The sequence below is a fragment of the Haliaeetus albicilla genome, chromosome 13, assembly GCF_947461875.1.
Source record: "Haliaeetus albicilla chromosome 13, bHalAlb1.1, whole genome shotgun sequence".
Classification (NCBI taxonomy): domain Eukaryota; kingdom Metazoa; phylum Chordata; class Aves; order Accipitriformes; family Accipitridae; genus Haliaeetus; species Haliaeetus albicilla.
The window spans coordinates 38,059,010-38,077,771 of NC_091495.1; the positions used below are offsets into that span (position 1 = coordinate 38,059,010).

At 46.2% G+C, this 18,762-nt stretch overlaps 1 long non-coding RNA gene across 1 annotated transcript in view; it reads right to left on the reverse strand.

Annotated features, from left to right (window-relative positions):
• Positions 1 to 18,762, reverse strand: part of LOC138688864 (uncharacterized) — a 131,535-nt gene that overhangs the window by 62,803 nt on the left and 49,970 nt on the right. The window contains exon 2 of the long non-coding RNA XR_011327668.1: positions 16,272 to 16,446. This is a non-coding gene — a long non-coding RNA (uncharacterized lncRNA). The remainder of the gene's footprint in view (positions 1 to 16,271; positions 16,447 to 18,762) is intronic.

The following is an 18,762-nucleotide window of genomic DNA, read 5'->3' on the forward strand; positions in this document are numbered from 1 at the left end:
TTACGAATACTGTATACGCTCCCCAAGCAGCGTTACCGAGAACAGGAGCAGCCTTTTAATCAGGCTGCTGTTGTAGCACTCCCTGCCCAAGAGCCAGCCTTGGCTCATGCCCGGGGAGGTGGAGGTGCGGGGGCCAAAACGTCACCGGTGAGCTTCTGAGACGGGTCAGGAGGTTTCACCCTCCACTCCACCTGCTGCCAGGGAACACCAAGATCTTGGAGACATGGTGGGACGGGGGAAGAGATGATAGGTGGGGAGGAAACAGACCGTAATATTATGAAGCACCTGGTGAAAAACTACAAATGGATGGCTACATTTTCTGTCTACCAGGCTCTGCCTTGAAAGAGTTTTTCACTGTAATTGTAATTGATGTTTTCCTTCGTCCTTGTAAAATGGTTTAGTGGTTTGGAAATGATTTAAAGGAGGAATAAATATGCAAAACCAGAGTAGGTTTCTGTCAGGCTGCAACTCCCTTCTCTGCAGATGGACTGCAAGGCACCTTGCACAGATCGATACCTTTAGGGAACAAATAATTTTGTCTAGCTTATGTGACATCTTCAGAACATTTCTGATCTAACACTAACCTAGCCAAAGTATATTAAGTATTGTGGGTGTTTCGTTAGATCAATTTTAGGCCAGTGCTGCTGGAAACTCATATAGGGGAGGGTTGGATTCTGTCTGTTGGCTTTGAGAACAAAGCTGTCTTAATTTTTGCTACTATTTTTCAGTTAGTAGAAGCAGCTAATGAATGAGTATGATTGCACACATGCATACTGACTCACAGGTTTCACCTACGTGTTTAAAAGCTGGCTAAAACATCCCACTCTCCTTGCTGATCCAAGGGAAAGGATCTTCCTGCAGAATAAACTGGAGGAGAATCCAACTGTGGAGAATCCAGTTTACAGGGGATAAGGGGAACAGCGTAAGGAACAGTTTACCCAGCAAGTACCTCTGACTGCCCGCAAACTTAGCTGCAGATGGCAAAAAAAGTGCATGTTTCTAAAGGCGGCCATTTTCAGATTTTTAGCGGTCAAGATTACTAAAGTCCTCCAGCCCATGTTATGAGGAGTCCATGAGATAAGAGCAGCAGTAGACAATCCAGAGATCCCAGGTCCCACCAAAGGGCCCCACAGAATGACTTGGGACCAGCCTTCCTATGGGTGTCACCTCTCGCCATGCCATCACGACTGTCCATGCTTGGAAAGATCACACAGATGGGAACAATAAGCAGATCCCTGTGCATTTCCCTTGAGGCCTCCATGCTCCTGAAGTCTATTTCCCACATGGTCAGAAATAACCTGGATTTGATGGCTTGTCAAATATGCTGCAAAAGACTGGAGAGAGTGTTGAGAAAGGCTGGAGAGTGAGCTTTCTAGATGACAGCAGGGTGGTGGCTTACTGGCTGAGTGCCTATGGAAATGAGGATATTAATGAAGCAGAGTTTGTAATTGAATGGAATTTATTGTACAATTAACCATGTTAAGGCACCTAGAGCCTTGGATGGGTGTCTCTGTTATTTTAAATCTAAGTAAATAACTAAATTAACGCTACCCTTACTAGTTTTTTTTTTGTAGCATAGCCAAGGCCGAAGTAATTTACTAAAAATAATGAGACTGGCTCGCTGAAGACCAGCAAGACTCGTGAGACAGCTCAACGGGGTTATATTTACAAACGGATATCTTCCAGATGTCATGGTGATTGGTAGTGTTCGTGAACCAGGAGAAGAGAGAAAATAACTTTGGAGCTCGTATCTGGCCCCAACACAGGCTGCACACACACATGACTGTACACAACGCACGTTGCCTTTGCAGACTCCGGAGGCTGCCTGGAAATGCCCTCTAGACACACCACCTTTCTGTGAAATGACTTCTCAAAAAATCACAGATAGCCCTGAGATGTTGTTGTTATTGTTGTTATTATTATTATTATTCTTTTTAAAAGTTACTTCTGAAGACTGCTGTGCTGGTGACATTCCCTTCAAACTGCAATAACTAACCTGTCACAGCCTACAAACGCTGACAATACAGCACCGTGTGGGGTTGACTTAATAAACCTCATTTACATTCATTTTGATTCGCTCAGGCATTGAAAAACATTTCACAGGGAAAAAGAAATAAGTAGGAACCTCTCCAAGCTGACATGATGTTTGCTGATATGATACGAACGGACTTAATAGCAGCACGTATGAGAACATGCATTCCTTACAATATTTGCAAATGGGCTTCTTTTTATTTACTTGCAATTTTTTTTTTTCTTCTTCGCTTTTGTGCTGGCGCCACTTATACTGTGGAAGCGCTGCCATGACCGCATCTCCGTGCCACCAATATGCCCAAGTACCCATGTCCTCCTGAGCCCTCTGCTGAAACAGCTTGTGGGGACTGGACGGGGAGCTCACCATACAGGAGATGGGTTGATTCTTGCTGCAGCTTTTATTTTTGTTGCTCCATAATTAGCCTGTAAGCTAGTCTTCCTAAACTAGGACAGTCCAACACTTCCAGCGGTGAAGACCTGTCTGGGTCCTGCCTTTGAGACCCAGTAACTTGCGTACATCGTGCTGAGCAGTTGAGCTTAGCCCGGGTGGAGCTGCAGACCCCACAGGTACAGCTAACAGCCAGCCCTCCACGTCAAAGGTAGCAAGTGGCCTCTCAGGCTGTCTTGGACAAAAGCATTCGCTGACCTCTGAGCCATAGTTTTGAACATCTCACCAAAGTTGCACTTTTTTATGCTTTGTATAGCCCTTTCCTTAAACTTCCGGAATGCCTTGCATCCCTTTCCTCCTAGCCTACATTACACCACCCAGCAACACACGCCAATTCCTGTTGCAAATGTGTTACTGGGAGTTGCACTACAGCCTGCACAATGTTGGAGAAACCCACCAGGGAAAGTCAAGCGCATGAATCACAACTGGGCTAAAAGTTTATCTTACCTTGAAGAGTGATAAACACACAAGGCATGGTGTTTTTGTTATTTCTGCTGAGCTTTTTCCTGCTGACATTGGTTTAAAATAAGTTCCTCTTGATTTACGTCTGTCTAAGATCAGAATGAAACAGAACGAGTTTTAGCAGAATAGGATTCCGCAGATGAACACATGGGGCTCATTTGGTTTCTCTTATCTGATTTGCATCACATAGCGAGACAGTTTAATTTCAAGCACTGGCCCTGAGCAATTGAGAACAGGAAAAAAAAGGCAACCCAAACCCTGAAAAAAGTATCACAATCAAGCAAGTTGGAGAGGTATGTGGAGCTGGGAAAACTATCCGGAAAGGGAAAAACAACACCACAAGACAAAAAATAATGTCAAGTGGCAAGGTATAGAGAAAAAGACTTTTTGCAGTGCATGCAATCCAATGGCACTTAAGGAAAAACCCAGATCACTGAGCTCTTGGGAGTAATGCTGAGTAGCCACAGCTTCCCCCCATCACATACCATATTTGTGTGCTGGAAGCTGGAATCCAGCAAGGACATGTCATGCAAGATGGAAAACACAAATACTTCTGTGTCATGGTGGCACGGTGTCACCATGACACAAGGCATGTGGTTTAAGGGACTCCCTTAAATGCTCCATCTAGCCAGGATGAGATTTCTTGTAATACCTCTGCTCCTTCCACAGGAGGCACCCAAGAACCCAGCTGAGGGAGGCTCATCCCTCAGCTCAGGTTTTAGCTCCCTTTAGTTTAGGCTGTACCTTTCTACTTTAGTCTACTGTCACTGCTTCAAAGGAGGAAACCCCCTTATTTTGTGCTCTGTACCTGTCTCACAAGGAGACAAAAAAAGTGCAGAAAATGAACAAAAAGAAAACCCCACTCTGCCCTGTTCAAAATGACAACTCCATCAGACCTGTCCTCTTCAATGTTGCAGTTTCTGTCTGCTCCCCACAAGCGCACGGGTTACAAACAAGATATTACAGACCTGACAACCCCAAGGACAGGGTTCAGTGTCACCAGACTGCAATTAGAGCAGCTGCCCTGACGCAGCTCCTTAGCAGCCAGGCAAAGCCTCGCAGTGCAGGATGGCAGGCTCCCCGGGGACAAGTCCCCCTGCGTGACTCACCTTGCCTGGCAAGGCTGCAGTGGCTGCCCATTGCCTGACTAAACTGCACCAAATCCTGTGGATAAAAAGGCCTCAGAGTAAAGCAAATGATGAGTCTAGCAAGAGCTTGTTTCTATGCTGTCTGCGGGGTGGATCTCTACACTATGGCTTCCAGGACGGAAACATGCATGGGCTTGTCTTCTGTTTCAAAATAAAACTTTGCAAGAAATCATGAACAAAATCAGAATTAAAGAGCTCAGAGCACAGAAAGACTCTTACAAGCTTCTGCTACCCACTGCTCCCAGCTCTGCCTGGCTCCTGCTGTCAACAGCTGTCTGACTGTAGCCTCAGAAACTGAGTAACAGCAGCAAACACTTTGTATCTGCAGCACAGACGGTGATTAAGATTCAGATGTTCCAGCATCATCCAAGTTCAGTGGCGGCTAGTGGGTCCTTCAAAGCCAAAGTGAGAGAGAGCAGGAGAAACACCAGGAAGGCTGCTGGGGGGGGGTGGGTAGCAAAGAAATATTAACTGCTCGAGGGCTCAGAGCAACCCTGGGATTCTCAACGCCCTGGTCATCAGCTCACTATTTTTAATAAGTGAAGTATATCCTGTGTATGTGTGTATTTGTGCCGTGCAATGTTTTCATGCTGGACTCGGTGCCAAGGCCGTTTAGTTCTTGCAGTCAGCTCAGCCACAGTACAATCTCAACCAACACAGGCTATACAGAAACTGCATCCCGCACAACATGGATGTGGCCTCGCACCCCAGGCGAGCCGGCTGGGCACCCAGGCAGAGCTGCTCACGCCGAGCCTGCTTGTCTCCCTGCCCTTCCCCAGCACCGAGCTCGATGCTAGCCTGTGGTTGGGTTGCGGCTAGCTGTTTTTCAGCCTCCGAGATGTTTTCAGTCAAACACTCGGATGCGTTGTTCCCTCTCCTCCCCTTCCCTCCTTGCTCCTGCAGCCACCACCTTCTCCAGACTTGGGCAAACTGACAAAGCAACAGGATAGGGAAAATTGAGTTGTATCATTCCCCCCTGGGGAGTCTCACTTTCCTGCCTGTATTTGAAAGCGCTCATTTCCTACATCTCCTGATGAGAGTTCCTATCGACCAGTGACCCCTAAATGCCTATGCCGCTCAATAGTCCCCAGTATCTTATTGACAGGTCTATTGACAGCTCTCCCCACGCAGGAGAGCTGGGGCAGCAGCCGGCCATGAGCTGGCAAGGGCTGCTTCAGGAATAGGGACGACTCCGAGCCAGTATTGACACTGTAAATGGAGACAGTTTACTTAGCACGAAGGGAAGATGCATCTGTTAAGGCAGCCAATAGATTTCCCTATTGTTTAACAGCAGCTGCCTTATCGAGGAAGGGGAGTTTCCTTTGCACGGCGGCAGCGTTACCCCGTAACAAACACACAGCTGCTCCCCAGGCCCCGGGCTCAGTGCTTTGATGAGCAGGGGCTCCACGGCTCGGGTGAGTGGAGATGGGCAATCCCTTCCTGGCTCTGTTCATGGGCCTCTGCAATGTGGTCCTGAAAGCAGCAATAATTTTTGTCCAGATCTTGTCAATAACCCACCAAGAACTCTCTCCTTCTCTGTTCCCGGCTCATCTGGGCTCTGGTCAAGCCCTCCCTCCTTCACTCCCAAGTGCCTGCAAGCCCTTGATGCTCCGTTACTCATGCAGTTAGGAGGAGACACTGCCCACAAAGTAGGATGAAAGCTTGAGAGCCCAGATTCACACCATCTCCCACAGACAACCACGGAGCCCACCCTAAAAGTATCATTGTCCTGGGCTCCTTCTCCAGTCAGCAGAGAGATGCTGACACACTGGGAGGTGCAGGGACCCCCCAGCCTCCTCAAGCTCTCCCCGCCGCTCCGCTCTGTTTGCTTTGCTCTTGCACATCTCTGTGCCAGTGCCAGGTGCAGGAGCACCACGTGGAGCAGCACGCGGTGTGTTTACAGTAAATCCTCCCGGCACATGCCTTCATAGCCCACCACTCATCCAGGCGAGAAGCCGAGGGGAAAAAAATGAAAGAATATTGAACTTCTAATGCACTGTAATTACCAAATGATCCTATCTCAGAAGCAATGGGGGCCCATGGGATTTATTGCTGTATTAACAGTGGTTTTCCATTGCATTACTTAATGAATAATGTCTAGGCTAATAGCACACCAAAAAAAAAAAAAAAAGAAAAAAAAGAAAAAAAAGAACACAACTCCAGTGTAATTATTATTTCTTCTAATGCAGCCACTTCTTACATGAATACCCATCTCTCTTTATTGCGTTGTTTAAAAAATGTTTCCTATTAAATTGCCATCGGTGTGAGGCATATATTATCATTATTATTTTTACTTTTGCTATACAAAGATATTTTCCCACTCCCTGGTGCTCTTGCATACCCAACTGACCACTCAGTTCCCATCCATGCCCCTGGTACCACCCTCGGCTTTGCTACCTGGGTTCTCGAAAAGCTGCAAAGATCTCAGCTGTGCAAACAGCCGAGCCTCTGTTTATTTTGGTAGCCTCACAAAATATTTATGGAGAGTTATTCGAGCAGAAAGGCTGAATGGAGATCATTGCAATGTGTCAAATTAAAGAGTGCTTAATGCTGCCTAATCTCCTGGTAATTACTGTTGTGGCAGCGGATGGCATTAGAGCTGGGTAAGAAAGCTAATGATAGTCAGATAGGAGCCTGGCTGGGTGTCAGTGCGAGGCGGGGTGGAGAGTAGGCTTCTGTCATCAGGCGGCTCCAGCAAGTGGGTCTTTTTCTCTGTATGTATTTATCAAAGGACCCCCTCACCACTTCAGCAGCATCCTCACTCATGCACATGATTAGTTATTTGTACAGTGGCAATACACTGATCCCCCAAATACAGGTCTCGGCGCTGGGCACCGTGCATGCCTTCACAGGGAGACAGCCCATGCCCCATGGAGCTCATCATCAATTAAAACAAAGCAGATAAGGAAGCTTTATTATATCGCCATTGTAGAGCTGGGGAATTCAAGTACCTAGAGACTATGAGACCCAGCAAATAATAATAAATGCTACTTGGAACTGCTGATGCTTATCTGAACTTCGCAGAGTTTGTGTCACACTAATTACTGGGGCTGTGTCTGATTAGCTCTGCATTCACTTGAAGTTCATTGTGCCTATGTGGGCATCCCACACTCAGATCACTGCTGCGGCTTGAGTGTCAAAACCCACCACCTGTGGGGCAAGTGGGACTTCAATCCTCAATGGCTTGTCTAGTTTTTGTCCTTGATGAGGTCAGCAGCAAGTGGAAAAGAAAAAGGGAGACAACTGGCTTGACGGGTTTCAGAGGTGCAGCTGGACCAGTCTGTTTAGAGATATGTACTTAGAACTACCAAGTAGTTATTGAACACATTTCCAAGTAAACACTGATTTTGTTCCTTAAAGACTCTTCTTTCTCTGTTTAATCATAATCCTGGTTTTGCAACAGCAAACCCATTGCCCTGGCAACAAACTGTGATGTCAGAAGTTGGTTCTGACATCTTCAGGGGAATAAGTAGGAGCAGCTGATGAACCCCAGAGCAAGGGAGATTCATATTTTGATGCCAACTACCTAGTAGCAGCACTGGAAAGAGAACTGTGAGCTCTCCCAGATGCACGGCCCCAGACAGGGCATAGTTTCTGGGCACAAAGATGTGATTCAGCATTTTCCCCATCAGCAGTAGCTCTACAGTACCACAAGTGCTATGGCAAGTCAATCCCTTGCAAATTCGGTTCTTGGGCACATGTCTTCTCTCCTACCACTAACTGCACACTGGAGCTGCAGCCCAAGATTGTGGCTAACATCGACCATCCCAGGAACTTACTGAGAGCCTTAGGACTCTCCATCTCCCACTGCCTGTAGGTCAGGACCTGGAGAGAAGCCGTGTGGCTCAGGTTGGAAGGCGGTGGGGAGGGATACGGGAAAGGGCTCGACGGGAAAGGCGAGGGAGGGATGAACCGGTCTGTTCCAGTTACGGAGCTCAGCAAGCGAGAGGTTCATCATTAACTGTCAAACAGCGGTTTTAATCAGCCCTGCTCCTCGGCGGAAGATAGATTTAATATCAAGGCACATTTTCAGAGCCATTAGTTTAATTATGACAGGTGTCTGCAAACTGGATGGCTCCGCTTTCAAGCTATGAATGACAGCGTTTAATTCTCTGGGCCCACGGGGGCCACTAGGGTACTTTACAAAAATGAGCTTCCATTAAAGCATAAGTGTTTCTTTCTTTCTTCCTCCCTTTCTTCTTTTTTTATACATATATAAATATATATTTCTCTCCTTTTGCTCTCTCTTCTCGGCATGCTACAAAATGAGAGCTGATCAGAAAATTGCCCTTTAGTGGAAGGCAAAATAATTTTCCTTGCGCATTAGGACTTATATTACAGGTTAGGAAGGCTGTGCCCTGTGTTCTCTGACCAGGCAGAAGCACAGCAATTTGCCGCTTAACCTTTCCATTATCCATCTGTCTTCAGTGTTTTCCCAATAAATAGGTAAATAAACAATAATAACAAATAATGGAAGCTTTGGATGTCTATAGGATGCTGCTTACCCCAAGCAGAGACTAAAGCCAGGTTACTCCAAGTCCCTCCAGGTCTGCTGGTGGAAGGTTGCCTTGCTTCAGCATCCAGCTTGGGCTAAGATGTGTGCTGCACACCTCCCACCCCTGTAACCAGCACCATGTCAGATGAGGAAGGTACATGTACTGTTCTGTCTCCTTCAGTGTTCAGCTGATACAGGCTTTCCAGATCAGAGCACTTCATATGCATCTATTTTAGGCACCAAAAAGCTTTCCCCTTGCCCTTGTTCCCTAAAAAAAGAGAGGATTTACATGGCCATGCTTGGGGCAGGGAGGGGTAAACCTGTTGGGACTTTTGTAACTTTTGGGAAGTTTGGATCAGCTTTGATAATGGAAATGTAGGGGGTCAGCAGAGCTATAGGCCTCAAAGGTCATGAAGTTTTAAGGAAAGTAACAGATAAGGAGAAGAAAGACAAGGTATGAATGAACTGGCAGAAAGGGTAGTAGTGTGAGCCTGTGCATTAAAAGACACCAAAGACTCAGTACAGAAAGACTCCCAGTCAGGGCAAAAGGTTCAGATGAAGCTTGTAAAACATCCCAAAACCCCTATCAACAGAAAAGTCAACGTGACAATTTTTTTTTCAGTTCTGTTACCCAGAGAACTAGTTGTTTTAGACCACTCTTCACACAGAAGCAGCAAAGGTTTCCACTGCCCTTCCTGTGGTTATCAGATGGCCTTTGTCTGCTGCGGTCCCTTACACATGAGCTTTTCAGAGCCCTTTCAGAGCGACAGCATTAGATTTCCAGAGGATCTAGGACTTTCAACATCTCCTGCCAGACAGCCAGAAGCACTCAATCTCTAAGACATACCCCACAGGCTGAGCTCATTTTAAGGACTGGGTTATTTTGTAAACCTAACTCCAGCTGGCCCTATTATTTAGCACTCAGCTTTTGGAAGTGTTTCTTAAAATCAGGACTCCAGGCTGGCTGCATTAAAGTGAGGCAGCAAAGTAACTCACCCAGTCACACCTCCTGCGCCCAGGCTGGGGTCCAAGTGGATGGACTCGTGATGGAAAGCCTTTTGCTGGCTGACTTGGCTTGTTACTTGGATGGTACCAAGTGGAGCTTACATTTACATTTTAAGAAAATCGAAGTACTTGGTGATCCTCCAGACACGAACAACATTATAATCCAGCTTACAAAGGAAGAAACAGAGGTGAAGAGAGAGGGAAGACTTGTCCTACCTCTCAGGGTGACAGGGTAGTATGCCTGGCTTGCCAGCTCCCTGTCTCCACCCTGCATTTTTTTTTTTTTTGAATATGCAGTACAGCTCTGAAAAGCCCTTACTGCAATGCCTCAAGCATTGCCCTGTGCTTTCACCCCAGCCCTGGCAGTTTATCAACACATGGCCAACAGTGCCAAATGCCCCACTTTCCCTGGCAGAGCTACCCCTTTTGCTCACATTTCCCCAGGCGGTGGATGGACATTGTCTCCCTAGTTGGCTCCCTTTGTCCCATCGTATCCCACTGGGGACATGTCCCGGGACAGCACATGGGTGATGACAGAAAGAACAGGAGCCGGACTGAGCCTTGACCTCCCCTGGGCAGTGTACAGGTTGTACCCAGAGCAGTGTGTGGCCCTGCATCACGCTGCTATTCTGGCTGTACAGTGACCTCTGCTGCAGAGCAAAGCAGCTACCAGCTACGCACGCAGGAAGCTACAGCTGACGTGCATCTCTGAAGGAAGGGAGCAGCTCACACCTAGACGCTACCTCAATCTCCTGCAAGAGTCTTCTGGCCTTTTTTTCGACACCCTAAGTTCCTGCTGTGCCTGCCTGTAACCTTCTTGCCTTGTTCTTGGGTCCTGCAAGGGCAGACCCATCATACGTCAGCTCCCCAGTTTCTGCTGGGAGCCCCAGAGAGAAGAAAAGGAAATTAAAAGGTAGGGTGATGACTGCTGTGCTCAGACTACCTGGGACATGCTGCAAATAGCTTCTTACAAAATAAGCATTTCTCCAGTTCTCCCAAGACAAAATTAATCTAGACCAGGTTACCTCAGAGTTTTGCCCCAGCATCCCAGCCTTGCCCTGCTGCTCTGCCATCCACTAGCATCACCGCCTTCGCTGTGCAGCTCTGCAATGAGACTAGCTTGAAATTTTCCCAGGCAACACTCCTCTGTAGGAAAATACCAGCCTGGCACACTGCAGTGCTCCCTGGGCCGGGCTGGTTTCAGAAGAGTGCTGACACAGCAGCGGCCAGGGATTGAGCAGAGCTTGCCAGTTCTTCAGCCTGGCTTGGCTGCCCCAGGAGCCCAGGCTGCCTGGCTCCAAGGTCTCTCAGCAAGAGGACAGCCCTAAACCAGGGTTTGTCGGCACGAGGAGCCCCCAAGGCCCTTACTTCCAGCCTCTGTGCAGTCTGGAGTCTTTCAGAGTGTTTCTAAAAGGTCAGAAGGAAATATCACTTCTACTTTTTCCCCAAGTCTGATTTTGAAACATTTAAGTCTCCAGCCGGCCCTAAATGCTGTTATTTCTTACTCCTAATTCACAGGGTCCCTTGTTATGTCCACACGTCCGTGACCTTTCTGTCATGTGTTTAGGAGCTGATGAATGGTAGTTAAGGCATGCCAAACTCATTCCACTTGTGAGACAAACCACACCAGTCTCAAAGGGCATCAGGGAAATCACTTCTCATCCAGCCCTTCTAGCCCCTGCTCTAAGCACAAGAGACATCATTCTAGGTCTCCCCTGGTATAAACCAGCAGAGCTCCAGGTAGAGACTGCTGAACTATGCTGATTTATGCTAGCTCAGTATCTAGCAGAGACTCCTGGAGACCTGCCTTGAGCACTGACAGGATGTTAGTCTTTTGGGACCTTTTTTTTTGCATCCATTTATACAATGAACTTGTTTAAGTAATGTTGCCAAAGTCATGCCTGCAAACTGGTCTAAATAGATACTGGCATTCCGTACTTAAAAGAGGCTTATAGACTTGTAGAGGGATTTTAAAAAGCATCTAGGTGATGGAGGCACCCAGCATGCCAGCATGAACTGTTTTTAAATGGAAATCAGATGCATAATGTGTTTCAGAGTTTTTGTATAGCCCTCTAGCATCTAGTCACCTCTTATGTCCACAGCTGCTTTGTAAACATGGCCTGTGGGTGCTAAACTCCAGAAAGCCACTGGGATTTCATGGGAAAGAGACATTTTCAAGATCCATGACCAAAGTTAACAGCAAAGTTGATTCAATTTCTGCACGACTTTCCAATTCCTTAAAAAAAAAAACAAAACAATGTGTTTCTCAAGAACACAGTCCTCCCCCCCCTTCCTTTTCATCCTGTTTGGAAGTGCCTCTGCCTTTGTTCCTCCCCAGAAGGGGTCTGGCAGGTTCTAGCACAGGAGGAACTTGGGAGAAACAGCAGAAGTTATTTAAGTCCAAACACATAAAATTACACATATTCAAAACAAAGAGCATGGGAACTTGGCAGAAGGAGAGGGTGTCTAAGTTACCAAAGCAGCCATAACTCAAGAGCTGACAAATGATGTGGGTTTGAAATGAGTATTTATCCTGGTATTTAATAATACAAATCCAGAGTGTGGAAACTACTATACTGCTACATCACATTGTCTTTAGTGCCTCCAAGTCACTGAGGGCTATGAGGACCAAGCACTGTTGTGGTTTATATAATTCAATGCCTTTCTTACAATGTTTTGCTGCAGAAAAATACATAATCAGCAGGGAAAGGGATTCCCCTGCTAGTTTCTAGGCTAGCATTGTTTCTGAAACTTTGGAGCTCACAGAGGCATTGTATAGCGCAGGGGAACTTATGTCAGAGAAAGCCTACCAGCTCCAAATCAATCTTTCTATCTCTGTGTTGGAAGTTACATCTCCAAAACTTCTCAGCTTTAGAGTAAATTGAACTCAAGTTAGCGGCACCGAGTATTTTCTCACCATGTGGCAGCATCTCACCAGCAATCCAGTTGTGCAGAACCACAAATGGCACATGGGCTGGCACTGGACGGAGGAGGGGATGTTCGGTTATGCAAGTTCCTTACTTCATCCCACAGAGGAAGAGAGTAACAATACTGAGCTTCCACTGCAAAAAGCCTAAAAGTGATGGTCAGCAGCTCAGCTGAAGATATTTCTGTTTTTCTTTTTCCTATTATTGGTGCAATGAACCTGAGCTGGGGAGTTTGGGTCTAGACTCAGTCCAATTCTTATTTCAGTTTGTTGGTCCTTAATGGGTCTCTGAAACTTATAGGGAGCAGCATCTCCCCGAGCGAGCAGCAGTTTGATTAGACTCGCCCCAGGATGCTGGGTGCTCTCACTACTGAGAGCTTCCTTGAATCATCTTTTAATGCATAAGACCTTCAGGGAAGTTTGGATCCTTGAGAGATTCTGGCCTGATTTTGTAGAACTAAGAAGTGGGGGTTTAAGGTCAAATCATCAGATCAGGTGCTTATTGCAGTCTCTGCTACCCCACTAAATTTGGTGAGAAGAGGATGTTCTGCCCCAGACCCAGGCAGAGGCATTATTTCAGGTTACCCTGGGATTAGGCAAATGTAAAACAACAGCCTATGTTCATGCCTTGTGGGTTGCTGTGTATTTTTTTCTGCATGTTCAGTAGGCTTTTTGTATTTTATTTCAAATGCAAACCAAATTATAGACTACCATATTTCTGTTTTTCTAGTGAATACTGTTGTAATGACCAATTGCTACAGGAATTCACCTCTAATAAACCCAGCCTAAGTGAATGCAGAAAGGAATCTATTGTTTTAAATGTATAATAATAGGGAAAATGGTTTTTAGGACTCTCTATGACCTTTAAAAGGAAGCTCAGAAAGTGGCTGGACAAAGAACAGAAAGATTCCTAGGAAGAAGCTGTCTGCAGTGGATGCCTTTCCTATGAGACGGATTAACTGAAGCTCAGGTAGAGATTCTCATGTCCACTACATTGGAAACATCCCATGGGTGCAGATGGAGGACTAGCCATTTCAAAAGAAGGTGTGTCTACTGGTTGCTGCAGGCTGATAATAGTAGCTTTGGTTTAACTACAAATTAAATATACAACAAAGAACACCCAAATCAATATGATTTGACTTTGTTTTGGAGAAGAAATGATGGATTCAGTTTCCTTTCCTTAACCCACCCTCAAGACTTCTAGTACTGTCAGTAGGAAACAGGGCCCAACAGACAAACCCCACTCATTCAGTATTGATCCACACATGGGGTTAGTTTGGGGGGAGTAACAAATACGGGTGGGTCAAAACTGACACATAAAGCAGGACTCAAAAGGCTTACAAATGGCCAGACATTTAGAACTTCTTAGCACCCAATAACCCCAGTAGTTCACACCACATCTGAACAGCCTGTTTAGGCAACCAGACTGCAGCTAGCACTAGAAATTACAAATCCCTGACCTGGCTCAGCAAAGAATACCTAAAACCATGCCATTTGGAGTCCAGCAGTCACAGCAAGGTGCTGGCACGACAAGGTCCCCACACTTTGGGAAGGGAGACCAGCCTTCCTACCAACATTTTCCAACGGCCAGGAGCCACCAGCCACATACCACCTACCTCGGAAAGCCCGTTACTGGCTGCAGACGAAGGCCCAGACCAGGAATTGCACATAGCTCACCCAAATTCAATCATAGTAAGTAAGAGAGACTACAAATGCTCCCAACAAGCGATGAAATAATTGAAGTTATACCCCTTCACATTGAGTGCTGGCAACAGACAAGTGTACCCCACTCTTCAGAAGCCTTCTGTGAATGCTCTGAGTGAATGGCAGGGAATCCGTATGTTCCAGAGACACTTCCCTGCCATTAATATTGCCGAGTATGCACAGGGTATTTGAAGGTGCCTGCAAGCAAGACTCCGTTGTCCCCAAAGCCAATCTGATGCCAAAGAATGCCCTCACTGTGTTGCAGTCCACCACTTCAGCCCTGCTGGTGTGAGTGCAGGAATTGGTCTGCTCCTCCTCAAAGCACAGCAGCAACCGCTGACGTTTACAGCTGCCATTGAGGCACCAGAGCTTCAATATCAGGGTGCTGAACTTCTTGGACACAGGAGTTAACTAACTTACACTAGGTAAAATTAACACAAGGCTTAGGCACCACACAACTCTTGCCTGAGCCCTCCAGAACCAGTAAGGAGATCCCTGAACCTTGTGTTTGCTTTTGCTATGGGGAACTTTACCCCCAGCAAAGAGTTCATGCTGCTTGACAGCCAGCTGGGTACTTATTGCCACAACTAAACAAAAGTAAATAAAACAAAGCAAAAAACGGTTGTCACATTGCAAAGTGGTATTAACTACCCGGTGGAGAAACCACTAAATGTTTCTGTGGAGAGCCACTGAAAGAACACGTCAATGTGGTTTTTCATTTCCTTCACCTTCATGCTATGAAGAATCAAGTGAGGAACAGTATTTGGACTATCCAGCCTTCAAATGCATTACCAAAAAAGACGACCAGCATTAATATCTATGCACTGTCATCACAAAGAAATAAAATGTTGCAGATCCCAGGACCTAGGAGATGCTCCGAGCATTATTACTTTTTGGCTGGGAAAGCTGCTTAAGCGCACAAAAGGCCTACACTTAAATATTCAGCCTGCAACAAGGGATATACCAGTACATTTGTAAACCAGCTTTTCGAAGGCAGCAGCCCTTCTTCCCTTCCTCTTCTCCATAGAGAAAACACATAGCAAAACTACATAAATTATCAGCTAAGCCATGAAAAAGCATCTTCCCAAGAAAATGCAAGGATTACGGCAAACACTAGGAAACGAAACTGTGCTTGAGAAATACAATTGCATCGAGAGCAAGAAGCTGAAGAATCAGTATTGATGAGATATAGGTGGTCAGACAAGAGTGGTGCTAATCCTTGAGCCACTTGCCACCAGAAGCCCCATTTATCCTCTGGAAAGGACTTAAACAGAGGGGATTATACTGCCTTTGTGTAGTTTGAGGTTCCTCTGCACTGGATGCATGGCAGTTTAGGAGATGCTCACCGACCAGCTTGGACATTGAAGTTAGGGCAGTTGCTTCTCAGGTACATACTGCTCATGGTGTGAGAGGTTTTTCTTTCTGGAGAATGATGCAAGGAAGCCACAGCAGCCTGTGGAGGACCCTCTCTCCCTACTTTGGCTGCAGAGAGAGCCTGGGGAGCACTAGACAGATATAAGGGTCTCTGCAACCTCTCATCTGTGGCCAGACACCTAGGCCACAGACACCTTCAGTGCACTCAGATAAAAATAAACTGAGGACTGTCACAGAGAAGAAACTGGTGGAACAAAGCTTGAAAAATCCCTAAAGGCTTCAAGCAAACACAGCCCCATATTACTATTTCTGTAGTATCTCATTATTTAAGTCAAAACACATGATTTTAAGAAAGCTGACTCAGGGCTTTTAATGCTTGGGGTTGCCAACACTGTATGTGCACAGACACTTTCAGAGGTTTTGATCACCTGCAATTCACACTAAATTGTGGGCAGCTAGCACTTAAAATAGCAAGCCTGTAATTTTATATACAGTTGCTGTTTTATTTCCTGCTTTCTGTTCTGACCTTGATATTTTTGTGGTTCCAGATAGATACAACAAACGGAAAAAACCCCACCATTTTGGTCCCGTGCAAAGCTGTTGTATCTCAGAAGAAGTGGTGAATTTTTATGCCTGGTGGCAAATACACAACCCATAATCCCAAGTAAAAAGCGTTACCTGTGGCAAACAGGCTTCTGCAGCAGCACAGGGACGTGTTCCCTCGGAGAAACTGGCAGGAATTTTCTTAAGGTCAAGCTCTGACTCCAGGAGGGACAATACCAGATTTTACAGGCTGGCAAGTAGTCGCCTTGTTGCTATTCAGAGCAGTATGAGCTTGTTCATTTGTCTTTCACTGTAGTTAAAAAAGAAAATAATAAAGAAAAAAAAAGACACATCAACACAACTACAAAGATCAACTCTCCAGAAAGAAAGCTACAATATATAGGTTACAGTTTCCTGCTAAAACAAACCCCCTCACAGTATGATTTCATAGGCCATGCTAATTATTTTTAGGGCAAGCATAATAAAACCCAGGTGATTTGCCTTTAGCAATTTCTTCTTATCTTCACACAGCTCTGGATCACTTACCCACATGGCAAGCAATTACAATGAGCCCTGCAGTTCTTAACAGACATCTTTTGTCGAAACCCGGCAAGAGTACACAAAGGTTAATATGCTTTTGCACTACAAAAATCTGGGCATTGTCTTGTGTATTGTAAGACGTGCTTGTGACATGCTGAATTCAGCTGATTTACAAGATCAGCAAAACAGAAGGTTTTCCCACTGGGAGCCTTTTTCTAACTATTTCCTCATCAGGATGTTGGCGTGCAGGAGTCTGATTTGCCATGCGTCTGCTAGGAGCGCGGAGCAGCGTTTCCAGCCAGGCGTACATCCCTCCCTCGCCCTCTCTCTCGCGCACGCAGACTAGCACACACTGTAGTGCTCTGTGCTGCCAGTCAGGCTGCCATCCAGCTCGCCTTGGCTGGAGAGGTAGATTCCTAATGCAGCGGTGGTGATAAGATAGAAAACCAAAATCTCCCCGCACCATTGCCCTCCGCTTCCCACCTCCCACATGTAACAAGGGACGTTCATTCTGGCCTGTTTGGGATAAGCTGGGGCTGCCACCGTTACTGCTGGGCTGAGCCCTCCTCTGACTTCAGGAGATGGCGTGTGAGTGGGTGCAGACATATGAACTTTTCCTGATTGCTCTGAACTCGAGAGAGGAATGTCTCAAACCCCTGCCGTATTGCTGGATATGAAGAGGAGGTTACAAGAGAGTCCCAGCCCACTTTTTTCTGGGGAGCTAGGATATCTCAGATTCAGGCCTTCAAGCATAAGCCTGCTCTTATGTTGTGTTCCATGGGTCCCCAGCTAGGAAAAGTACATTTTGTTGGACTAGGTTGAGCCCCTGCTTTCATATTTACATCCTACCAGCCCTAGCGATGGGCACAAATGTAGGTGAGGGAAAGTAAAGCTTGGTTTAAAATGCGGAAGATCCACAGAATTCCAGAGCTTTCCCATGGTCCTTATCCATAAATGCGGTATCATTAGAGAGGTTTCACATTCTCGGGTCCAGCCTCCGCCAAGTTCACCGTCCAGTCAGCTTTCTTGTCTTGGTTTATCACCAGATGAGTTGCATTTGCCAAACTCATTCAGTGCTAAGCACTGCTCTGGGCAGATGTGTTGCCTTTCATTTGCTACTCTTGATGCAGTCTGGGCTGGCAGAGCAAAGCTCCTGAGGGGTCTGCTTCCCTACGTGTCCTTGTCACACATCCACTGGTATCCAACTGACAGAGCAAGGAGAAGTCTCCTCCACCCGGAGGGATGTCAGGGCCAGTCTTCTCACCTTCAGAGACTACAGCCACTGTCTCTCAATGGCAGGACGTACCCAGCAAGAAAGATCCAGGCCAGGCCATGGAGAAGCTGCTGAGACCTGGCTGACCGTTCTCCTTCTTCTGCTTTGCCTCTGCTCCAAAGCATCTGGTGCTTAGGTCCCAGTCATTGACAGTGAAATGTAAGCGGGACATTGTGTGAGGGGGCAAACATGGGAAAAGGAGGAGAGAAGCTCATTTATTCTGTAGTGCAGGGCACTTGGGGCTGCTTTTATTAGATTGTGTGTCTCTCTGTAGGGTATTAAATGTAACATACATTTAAGCTAATTCTGGGGTGCCTAAAGAGTAGAGACAGAAGATGTTTCCTCAGCATTTATTTACAACAAAATATATATTTGTATTGATGAAGTATTGGCTGTCAGGCTACCAACAGAAAATCACTCTTGATGCAATAAAACTCACAGCCTGTTCAGCTCTGCTAACAGTAACCCTACCCCAGCATTTAATTACAATTTCCAGACTGAGAAAACCAACCCAGCTTGATAGGAAGGGAAAATACCCACCAGCACCATAGGATCCTACCCCACAGGGTCCCAACATGTCCCTCAACGAGCCATTTACAGGAGGAGAAGCCTGTTGTATGGTGTAAAAAAATAATTAAAAAAACCTTCAGAAGGGTTGGCAGCATAAAAATTTCTGGCTCTGTCATCTCTCTGTTTCTGCGAGCAGCAAAAGATCCATAATTCTCACACTTAATGTAATTCCAAGGCATCTAAAGTGATTTACAGTCAGTTTACTCAATACTTTCAGCTTTATTTAATGTAACAGTTATGGCA